Below are 12,502 nucleotides of genomic sequence, written 5' to 3' on the forward strand. Positions count from 1 at the left end.
ACTCTCAGTTCTTTTAAATCTAAGCTAAAGACCTATCTTTTTGATGTTGCTTTTCTTTAAATAATCTATTTTATTAACTTTAATTTCTTATACTGCACTGTAACTTTTATTCTTATACTGCACTATCAATTTTATTCTTGTTTTAATTTGTTTATTATTCTTGACTTTGTTTTTAAATTGTTTTTAATTGTGTTCTAACTGCTCTTTAATGTTTTATGTAAAGCACTTTGAATTGCCTTGTTGCTGAAATGTGCTGTATAAATAAAGCTGCCTTGCCTTGCCTTGCCTAACGCAAGTAAATTTTGACTTTTTAATCAAAAGTCATGATTTTGCAAGTGAAGTCAATACTTGCAAATTGTATGACACACAAAGCCACAGTTATGACTTCTACCTCGATAACATGAGTCACAAATAACTAGGGATGTAATCACGTTTCCTCGCTTCAGGTGTGTTTTATAATATTCAGGTCTGCGCTTTTAATTTGAAAAGTCTGAAGAGTTTAGTTTCCTGTCAGTAAACTGAAGTTAAACACGCAGAAACATTTTGATCTCTAGAGCTGCACGGACATCAACAAACAAACTCTCTCTCTCTCTCTCTCTCTCTCTCGCATCCCTGCAACTAATGAGGTGTGTCAACTTGTTAGTTTTGTTAGTTCTTAAGCCTTTAAAACACCAAAATCACACAATAACACAGATACAGTATTAGGGGACCACTAAGGCCTATATAAAAGAGACTTCAGATACAGTATTAGGGGACCACTAAGGCCTATATAAAAGAGACTTCAGATACAGTATTAGGGGACCACTAAGGCCTATATAAAAGAGACTTCAGATACAGTATTAGGGGACCACTAAGGCCTATATAAAAGAGACTTCAGATACAGTATTAGGGGACCACAAAGGTCTATATAAAAGAGACTTCAGATACAGCATTAGGGGACCACTAAGGTCTATATAAAAGAGACTTCAGATACAGTATTAGGGGACCACTAAGGCCTATATAAAAGAGACTTCAGATACAGTATTAGGGGACCACTAAGGTCTATATAAAAGAGACTTCAGATACAGTATTAGGGGACCACTAAGGTCTATATAAAAAAGAAGAAAGTATTACGGTTTTTTTTTTTTTTTATATAAATATTTATTTTGAAATAAAAAGAGCACAAAAGTTTTTTTGAGACTTCAGATACAGTATTAGGGGACCACTATAGGTCTATATAAAAGAGACTCCAGATACAGTATTAGGGGACCACTAAGGTCTATATAAAAGAGACTTCAGATACAGTAGGTTAGGGGACCACTAAGGTCTATATAAAAAAGAGACTTCAGATACAGTATTAGGGGACCACTAAGGTCTATATAAAAGAGACTTCAGATACAGTATTAGGGGACCACTAAGGTCTATATAAAAGAGACTTCAGATACAGTATTAGGGGACCACTAAGGTCTATATAAAAGCATCCAAAGAGCACCATGTCATGGGACCTTTAAGCCTTTAAAACACCAACAGACTGAAGTGTGAACTCCTCCTTTAACTGGTGTCTTCTCCTGCAGGCGTCTTCCTGATCCCCTACCTGCTGATCGTGGTCGTTGGAGGAATCCCGATCTTCTTCCTGGAGATCGCTCTGGGACAGTTCATGAAGGCCGGCAGCATCAACGTCTGGAACATCGCTCCGCTATTTAAAGGTGCAGTACGCCAAAGATATTCTCTGTAAAGCAGTAGTGTTAAACTCAGTTTCACTAGGGGCCACATTGGAAAATAAGAATCACATCAAGGGCCAGACATTGAGAGTTTATTGACATGCTTTCATTTTTTTCACTTTGACTGTATTATCGCATGTCTTATAAAGTCTTCTCCACAGTTTGGTCCACATAAAACCCTAAAAAAGTTATTATATCGTTTTTGTCGCTTTTTTAATATATTTTTTTGGATGGTTTTGTCGCTTTTTTAAAAGTTTTTGTCTTATTTCAGACACTCTTTTCAATATTTTTGCCCATTACTCTTATATCGTCTCACGTCGGTGCTGAAGATGTTTTTCGGGGATCTTCCCATTTGTGTTTCGAGCCCAAACTCAAACACATTTTTATTGTAACTTCAGGTGCATTCTGGGAGTATTGCTATCTTGAGGCAGCGGGAAGTGATCACACGATTGACCAACAAAAACTCCTATACTAGACCAACTTCAAATATTTTTGTTCACATCTGTCACTTAGACACCAATGCATGGGAAAATAGGGTCCAAAATTACCCTTTTAAGGTGAAAATTAGGATTAAAGATTAAATTATAGCAAATTCTGTCCACCAAAAAGTATACGTGTTTTATGAATGAAAACGGCGTTGACTCTTTCTCGCACTGAAACCATTAACATCCCTGTTTAAGGTCCCGTTGCCATGTCAACAGTCATAACTCGATGCAGTAAACAGGTTTAGGTGAGTCTGAGTCAGTCTGAAAACAAACATCCAGCTTTCTGTCAAGGTTTATCTGCACACGATAATCTGTGAATAACTGCTGTACGTGCCTGCAGACATGGCTCGAAAAGTACCAGCAACACACACACACACACACACACACACACACACACACACACACACACACACACACAAACACACACACACACACACACACACACGCACACACACACACACAGACACACACACACACACACACACACAGACACAGACGCACAAACACACACACACACACGCTACACACACACAGACACACACACACACACACACACACACACACACACACACACAGACACAGACACAGACACACACACTCACACACACACACACACACACACACACACACACACACACACACACCACATACACACACACACACCACGTATGCACACACACACACACACACACAATGACACAGACACACAGACACACACACAAACACAGACACAGACACAGACACAGACACACACAAACACACACACACACACACAACACAGACACAGACACAGACAACCACACACACACACACACACACACACACACACACACACACACACACACACACAACACATACACACAACGCATACACACACACACACACACACAAAACACACGGACACAGACACACACAGACACAGACACAGACACACACACACACACACACACACACAAAAACACAGACACAGACACAGACACACACACTCACACACGCATACACACACGCATACACACACGCATACACACACACACACACACACACACACACACACACACACACACACACACACTGACACAGACACACACAGACACACACACAAACACAGACACAGACACAGACACAGACACACACACAGACAACACGCACACACACACAGACACCGCACACACACACACACACACGAACACAGACCTATACCACGCACCACACCACACACACACACACACACACAGATTTCTTTATATCTCTGTTGACTTTACAGTCTTTATCAGATTTTTCGGCCACAATGAGCACATTATTAGCTCAGTTTACTACACAGACGTTTCTTTGACCTTTAAACTGTAAGAGGTGTTGGCAGAGCTCGGTGGAATAATGCACGTCTGTGTCACCTGACAGCTGATGTAAGTTTTCAGGAGTTCAGGGTCAAATGATACTACTGCTCATAAACTCATAAATGTACATTTACAGTTTTGACCACTGACCCAGTACAGCTTGACCTCGCTGCTGTCAGCTCCCGGGCTTTGATCTTAGTTATGACTCGCAGCTGATTAATTAGTCAGCACATCTGTCAGAGACCGAATACACGAAAACACACAAGTAAATATAGATAATGTGAGAAATTAATATCACACTTTCATAAAACAGCAAGTTTTTTATCACATGGAAAATTCACGATATAGGAAATGTGAACAACACGTGAAAACATAAACTCCACAGGTAATATGGGCTGATCCCATGAAGTGGCGTACCGTATTTTCTGGACTATAAGTCGCATTTATTTAGAATTTTTTATTTTTTTTTCATCTGTCAACTACACAATAGCACCCAGAACAACAGGCTGAATACAGTAGGTGTCCGGTATGTTAACGTAACACATTATCAGTTATTGAACTACACAATAGCTCCCAGAACACCTAGCTACCAGGGCGTGGAGCATGGATGGATTAAAAGGCGTGGAGACGTAGCTGCACCGTTGACGAGCCCCTCCCGACTCCTTCCTCCAGCTCTGACCATCTCGCTCTCAGCCCGCCATTAGCCGATTAGCTTTCTCTGATTTCTTCATTGCAGTAAGAGTCACCTTTTCTCCAGTCTCCCTCACAAGTTTCTCTCTCATTTCAAACTTTCTTTCTGCTGTTCGATTACCGTTTTCGGCTGCATATTTTACTACCTGCAGTTTATCTCTTTTCTTTCTCCGTTGTCTTTAGCAGCAGCGTTCTAGTTGTCACAAGCCTAGAGCGCCCTCTTGCGGCTGTAGACGGTGATGTTTCAGTATGAATTAACATTTAAAAACATGTTAAATTATATATATTTTGATATATAAGTCGCACCTGACTATAAGTCGCAGGACCAGCCAAAGTAGGAAAAACAGTGCGACTTATAGTCCGGAAAATACGGTATGTGTGACATGCCAATTCGTATGCCATTATTGGCGTGTTATCAAGACGCATACTCGCTTTTTAGCGTGTTTATCAACGCCGTTTGGCCTCCATTGACTTACATTACCTTGCGATTGCGTGTGAATTGACGCCATAGCGAGTAGTATGAAAGGCAGTCCCTCCAGAAAAACGTGATTATGTGATCGCATAATTCAACGCATAATCGGCCAAAGTCTGCATATTTTTGCGGGGGCGCGCATTTTTTTAAATGCGACGCACTTTCACCGCATAAATTGCTGATTTCCACGCAAAATATGCGTGGCTTGCATGATTTCATAATCCCCGCATTTTCGTTGCAAAAAAGTCCCATAATACACAGTACAGGCCAAAAGTTTGGACACACCTTCTCATTCAATGCGTTTCCTTTTTATTTTCATGACTATTTACATTGTAGATTCTCACTGAAGGCATCAAAACTATGAATGAACACATATGGAATTATGTACTTAACAAAAAAGTGTGAAATAACTGAAAACATGTCTTATATTTTAGATTCTTCAAAGTAGCCACCCTTTGCTTTTTATTAATAAGGGATAAAATTCCACTAATGAACCCTGACAAAGCACACCTGTGAAGGTAAAACCATTTCAGGTGACTACCTCATGAAGCTCATTGAGAGAACACCAAGGGTTTGCAGCGCTACCAAAAAAGCAATTTCATCGCATAAAATTGCATAAATATTCCGCATATTCCATCGCATTTTTTAAGAAAACGTGCCGCATAATCAACGATTTTTGCCCCGCAACAATCACAAAAAAAACTCTGCATTTTTCTGGAAGGGCGAAAATCTGCGTAGGGAAGTTGGTCGGGGGGGTGGATGGGTCAAACAACACAGGACTTTCACCCAGGAGACCGGGGGATCGGGTCCCGCAGGTCACGTTTCCTAAACCCAACCTGTCCGCTGTATACGGCCAGAGGTGTATAAAGTACTAGAGACCCATTCTTGAGTAAAAGTACAAGTGCTCTATCAAAAAAGTGACTTGAGTAGAAGTAGAAGTGCTCTTTAAGCACCACACTTAAAGGGACGACCACCGTTTGTTGAAATAGGGCTCATCACAGTCTCCTCTAGCTGTAGATAGGTGGGGTCTCCTCTAGCTGTAGATAGGTGGGGTCTCTAGCTGTAGATAGGTGGGGTCTCCTCTAGCTGTAGACAGGTGGGGTCTCCTCTAGCTGTAGATAGGTGGGGTCTCCTCTAGCTGTAGATAGGTGGGGTCTCCTCTAGCTGTAGATAGGTGTGGTCTCCCCTAGCTGTAGATAGGTGGGGTCTCCTCTAGCTGTAGATAGGTGGGGTCTCCTCTAGCTGTAGATAGGTGGGGTCTCCTCTAGCTGTAGATAGGTGGGGTCTCCTCTAGCTGTAGATAGGGCGGGTCTCCCCTAGCTGTAGATAGGTGGGGTCTCCTCTAGCTGTAGATAGGTGGGGTCTCCTCTAGCTGTAGATAGGTGGGGTCTCCTCTAGCTGTAGATAGGTGGGGTCTCCCCTAGCTGTAGATAGGTGGGGTCTCCCCTAGCTGTAGATAGGTGGGGTCTCCTCTAGCTGTAGATAGGTGGGGTCTCCTCTAGCTGTAGATAGGGCGGGTCTCCCCTAGCTGTAGATAGGTGGGGTCTCCTCTAGCTGTAGATAGGTGGGCCAACGCATTTGTTTGTGCATGCATCGTTTTAGTCCGGTGCAACACCGGCAGCGCCGCCGCTAGTTAGCTTAGCGTAGTGAATGGAATCCTATGTTGCCGGTTAGCATGTTGTGAGTAAAAGTGAGCCAACAAAAGACAAAAAAAACAACCTAATTACTTGCACTGAGACAAAAAATGCGTTGGCCCACCTATCTACAGCCAGGGAAGACCGTGGTAAGAACTATTTCAACAAACGGTGGCGTATCCCTTTAAGTGGAAGTACTAAAGTATTCAAAATTTTTTGTACTTAAGTATTGCAAGTAGTTTATTTTAAAATTTACTACTCAAGTACTAAAAGTAAAAGTACAAGTATAGTGTTATGTAGTTATTAAAGAAAGCAGTCAAATTTTGAATATCCTATTGTTGGAGTTCAACTTTTTACTTGGTAGTAAGCCATGCAAGACTGCATTACAGGCAGTCACGAGCTGTACATTGCTGGATATGAAGGAAGTAATAATAATAATAACACATTTTATTTATGGGCGCCTTTCATAGCACTCAAGGTCACCTTACAGTTAAAACAAGCAAAAAATACAGTTAAAAAGGCAAATATAATTAAAACAAACACATTTAAAAGATTGAGATAGAAAAAAGCAATCAATACATTATGAAGTTTCTGAAATAAACCCCAAAAAGGTACATTAATGTCACAACTACTATTGTCTGATACAACAGTGGGTTATTAATCACTTATTAACAAATAACGCTGTGCAGTTGCTGAATCTGTCTGATTTTTTTTTTATCAACAAAGGTCAGTTTGAAAGATTTTCGTCAGATTTTGAGAGGCGTTCGTCACGCTCATCCCGCTCGTCATTTCCGGTTAAGTGTTGTAACATATGTGCACTGATTCGCTAGTCAAGGGTTAGCACTCCACCAATCAGATCGGTCATTGAGTCCGACTGCCCACTGGCCGATTAGACAAGTCAAATCGGCCCAATTTAAAGCCGACGGCACGACACACACCGAACAGACTCGAGTCACCGACCTCGCCAGACTGTCCGAAGGCCGATTATCGTGTTGTTGTGTCAGCGCCTTTATGGTCCATGTAACGATTATCACTTAAATTTTCTAAGCACAGAAACAGAATAATGGGTTCAAATATCCAATTTTTCATTTTTTCCACCTTGACAAATTAAAAAATTGGATTTTCCAATTTTCTGTTGTGTGTCTGAGGATCAGAAATTGAGAAAATTACAAAATTGCGTCTGATTCATTTTCATAATACTGCCATGGTATTCTCTTCCTCTACTTTGCGGAATATGCAGGTCATTAACTGCATATGGACCAAAAAACCCCCAAAACTGATAGACTTTGGGGGTCAGAGGTGGGGGCGTAGCTAGGCAGAACGAGGGAGAGAATACCATGGTGGCAGCATTATGAATAATTGGAGCTCAGACGCAATTTTGTAATTTTCTAAATTTCTGATCCTCTGAATAAAAAAAGAAAATTGGAAAAACATTTAAAGATCCAATTTATTTTTTATTTATCAAGGTGGAAACAAATTTAAAATTGGATATTTGAACCCATTTTTCTGTTTTTCCAAATGTCCATTTGTGCTTAGAAAATTGAACTGATGAACGTTACACTGACCCTTTATGTTGTATTCTTTCTCCTCTTCTTCTTCGTCAGGTCTGGGTTATGCCTCCATGGTGATTGTGTTTTTCTGCAACACTTACTACATCATGGTGTTGGCCTGGGGCTTCTACTACCTAATCAAGTCCTTTAACTCCACCCTCCCGTGGTCCACCTGTGACAACGAATGGAACACGCCCAACTGCATCGAGATCTTCCGTCACCAGGACTGCAACGGCAGCCTCCCTAACGCTACCATGAGCAACAACATGACCTGCGCCGAGATGGCTAACGCACGATCGCCAATCATCGAGTTCTGGGAGTAAGTTCTTCTGTTTTATTTGGGTTTTGTTGAGGGATATACACTACCGGTCAAAAGTTTGGGGTCACCAGCTGAGATCAGTTGCATTGGTTTTTTAATCAGGGCAGCAGTTTTCAGATTACATTATGTGCTTACATAATTGCAAAAGTGTTCTCGACTGTTGTAGAAAGAAGTGGCTGAAGAAACGCTTGAAATTCCATGCTTTTTGGTCTAAACGTCATACCCAAATTGAAAGTGGTACAGCTCCCATATACTTTGACACTCAGGGGTGTGCCTGATATCATTGGAAAGGAAACACTCTCAAGTGTTCAACACTTGTTATAAGTGTCAGGGTGATTCTAGGCCTTACTGACAGAGTTACAGAGGCTAAAATGGAGGTTCTTTATTTCCGTCCAAGTCATACATCTGTAAAATGATTAGAATACACTGAATCCAGAAGCCAAAAGACTCAAAAAAAAAAGTTCTACAGATGTCTGTGCGTTTTTTTTATTTCCATTTGAAAAGTGCAAAGAAAAAAGCCTAAAAACTACAAAATACAACACTTCTCAAATACACAAACACACCCACATCAATCACTTTTCCAGTGATATCAGGCACTCCCCAGAGTGTCAAAGTATATGGGAGCTGGACCACTTTTAATTTGGGTATGACGTTTACACCAAAATGGAATTTAAAGCGTTTCTTCAGCCACTTCAGTCTGCAACAGTCGACACTGCAATTATGTAAGCACATAATATAATCTGAAAACTGCTGCCCTTTTTAAAAAAACAATGCAACTGATCTCAGCTGGTGTTCTGTCTGGAATGGAGTGGAATGGAAATGTATAAGTAACCCCAAACCATTGACCGGTAGTGTACTTTTAAAATGACCAAGTCAAAATGATCTAAATGCAAAACACATATTTATTTATAAATATATTGAAAATTCTTTATATGTACAATATAAGTTGGTGTACCTTGCATAACTGCATGAACCCATATTGCACAATACAACTCTGTACATGTTTTTGTCATCACCTCACCCTGATGACTTGCACCGAATGGAATCAGCCAGGGATGCATAGTCCGAACAGTAGCTGCTGAAAGCCAGCCTCAAGCACATTTCCAAATGATCATCAGTCATGGTGGAATGGTATTTCGACGTAATAACCTTCATGTGGGAAAAGGCTGACTCACATAAATGGGTGGAGACGAATAATGCAGTCAAGGAGGTAGCACATTTCCTCATATTGGGGTACTTTTCCAAAACTGTCCATGATCCCTGGACTCAATGAGCTCAATGTCAGCTTGTGGTGTCAGGATCTCATCCTCCACTCTAGACACAATTTTTGATGAAAGTAAATCAACCTCAGCATCTTCCCGAAAAAGGGTAGCACATGAGTAGCGACTGGCTCCAATAAAGCAAAGTCTTGAAATCTCTTAAAATGTTTTCAGAAACACGTTTCGGTGAACTATTTTAGTACAATATGAGATCGTATTCTGAACGAGCCGCCATGACAGTCTGGCTTTGAATTTCCGGAGAAACCAGACCCCACGTGACGCGTTCGTCCAATCAGCTGCCGGTTTTCAGTTTTTGAGCAACAATACAGATTAGCGCCGCCTGCTGTTATGGAGACGTATTACGGCTCGTCTCTTCAGTTTGTTCTAAGGAAATTTTGGACCAACTTGGGGTGACCGACCAGTCCAACTGCCTTTTCTGCCGACTGTCGGCTGTCTGGTTGGTGTGTAAGCAGCTTAAGGCTAACTGGGCAACTCGCTAGCTGGCTGGAAGCTTGCCGCTGTTGTATGCACATGCGTGCTGACCCGTGTGTCAGAACAGATCAGACGTTAGACTGGTTGTCCTGTATGTCAATCAAGTGACAAATATCATAGTGAGGATGGATGATAGGCTGATGTCTATTGTTTTTTTTTTTAATGCCATGCGATCTACCCACACTACCTTTGCGATCGACCGGTAGATCGTGATCGATGTATTGGGCACCCGTGCTCTACAGCTTAGCTCAGATTTGGTTGGGTTGTGTAGAGGAATGTTGGGTTGTTTTTCTGTGGTTTTTGGCGAACACGTTAGCTAAGGTTGGGTTGTGTTGAGGAATGTTGGTTTGTTTTTCTTGGCTTTTTGCGAATAGGTTATCTCAAGTTGGGTTGGGTTGTGTTGAGAAATCTTGGTTTGTTTTTCTTGGCTTTTGGCGAAGGTCACGCTATCTGTGATTCTCTGCCTCTAAAAAGACGGCGAAAATATAGCATTTACATGAGACACAAGGAAGCTTTTGAGGGTAAAGAAAAGGGGCGTTAGGGTTAGGGATGATGGAAAATGTCCACTCAAGCTGACACACTGTTTCCACAAATACATGTATGTCTAAATCTGTTTTATCCTGGGTGGAAAATGGCGTACAATAGCTGCATTATTATATGTCCTTACACAATTCGTGCAAAGAGTTCAAACTGCAGACTGAACTTTGTTTTACAGTTCATTTATTAGATGTCATTTTACAGATTAGGTTTTATTGCAGCAGCAGATTAACCTCCTGCTGATGTGAATCTCTTGATCCCGTCTTAAACATGGTGGTATGTGGCCAGCCCAGCTAACTGTCAACCTGCCCAAAACATCAACAGAGTCCACGTGGCAGCAGAGAAGGAAATAATGCTTTAAGACATTAACACAGGAAGACATTAAACCACCAGACCCATGAATAAATGTCAACAGAACAGGACAGTTGGGTTTAGGTAAAGAGGAACGGGACAGTTGGGTTTAGGTAAAGAGGAACGGGACAGTTGGGTTTAGGTAAAGAAGAACGGGACAGTTGGGTTTAGGTAAAGAGGAACGGGACAGTTGGGTTTAGGTAAAGAGGAACGGGACAGTTGGGTTTAGGTAAAGAAGAACGGGACAGTTGGGTTTAGGTAAAGAGGAACGGGACAGTTGGGTTTAGGTAAAGAAGAACGGGACAGTTGGGTTAAGGTAAAGAGGAACGGGACAGTTGGGTTTAAGTTAAGAAGAACGGGACAGTTGGGTTTTTTGGGGGGCATATTACAGTATGCAATAGGTGTGAGGCAAAATATCAATACAGCAATTTATACTTGTCCTTCGTGCAATATGAGAATCGATAACGCTGGCGCCAAATATTGACATATAATTAATAAAATCAAGCACTCTTAACAGATTTCCCTGCTCCCAGCGGAGCTACTTCAAGGCTCCTCGAGATGGCGCTCAACACATGAACGAGGGAAACTTGAACATAAGTTAACGAGCCAAAGAGGAAGAGGTTTTCAACAGGATGGCAGCAATTTGAGGAACGTAACAGATTGCCCAGCCACGTTTAAGTCCAAAGTCTGGACCCAGAGTTGCTTTGTGTAATTTTAATTTACAATCTGTTAAAACTTGTGCTGCAGAATTGTGCTGTTTTCTAACATGACTTGCACTGAATAAAGACAGAAATAAAGAGAGAAAACAAACACTAAACTTTCTCACAGGCATTTTGTATTCATAGTTTTTCACCGATATGGTGATTGATTATTATAGGATTGCGATATATTGATTATCCCAGAAATATTGTGTATTCTATTGACTGGTACCCTGTGATTACCACCCCTAGTATGCAAACACTTGCCACTAAACCGGCATAACTATCCCACAATGCAACCCCCCAAAATATCTGGGGAAGTGTTTGCTGTAATTGACATTGATCACAGTCAGCGGTTAATCCACCAAGCAGTAGCTTCCTGCAGGAGTGAGTCTGGGTTGTCATGACAGGTTGTTAACACAACAAGCAGCTAATGAGGTGAAAATGTTCATTAGGTGAAGCAGATCATTAGTGTTTGAACTCAGAGTCAGGTCAGCAGCTCTCTGTCTCTGAGGGAGAGATGAGGACAGGTGATTGTAGAAGAGTGTAAATGAATAAAAGAGTTAATGAGTGATTAAAGGAACCTAGTCTAAAGGCCGTTTTCAACCACAGGCACTTTCTCCCGTTACTAGGAACATTTTCGACCACAGGCACCGAGGTCTAAGTTAAAGGTCCCATGACATGGTGCTCTTTGGATGCTTTTATATAGACCTTAGTGATCCCCTAATACTGTATCTGAAGTCTCTTTTATATAGACCTTAGTGATCCCCTAATACTGTATCTGAAGTCTCTTTTATATAGACCTTAGTGGTCCCCTGATACTGTATCTGAAGTCTCTTTTATATAGACCTTCTTGGTCCCCTAATACTGTATCTGAAGTCTCTTTTATATAGACCTTAGTGGTCCCCTGATAATGTATCTGAAGTCTCTTTTATATAGACCTTAGTGGTCCCCTAATACTGTATCTGAAGTCTCTTTTAT

At 41.3% G+C, this 12,502-nt stretch overlaps 1 pseudogene; it reads left to right on the plus strand.

Annotated features, from left to right (window-relative positions):
• The first annotated feature begins 1,532 nt into the window (after positions 1 to 1,532).
• Positions 1,533 to 12,502, plus strand: part of LOC120559067 — a 24,622-nt pseudogene continuing 13,652 nt past the window's right edge.

The sequence above is a fragment of the Perca fluviatilis genome, chromosome 5 (genome assembly GCF_010015445.1).
Source record: "Perca fluviatilis chromosome 5, GENO_Pfluv_1.0, whole genome shotgun sequence".
Taxonomy (NCBI): domain Eukaryota; kingdom Metazoa; phylum Chordata; class Actinopteri; order Perciformes; family Percidae; genus Perca; species Perca fluviatilis.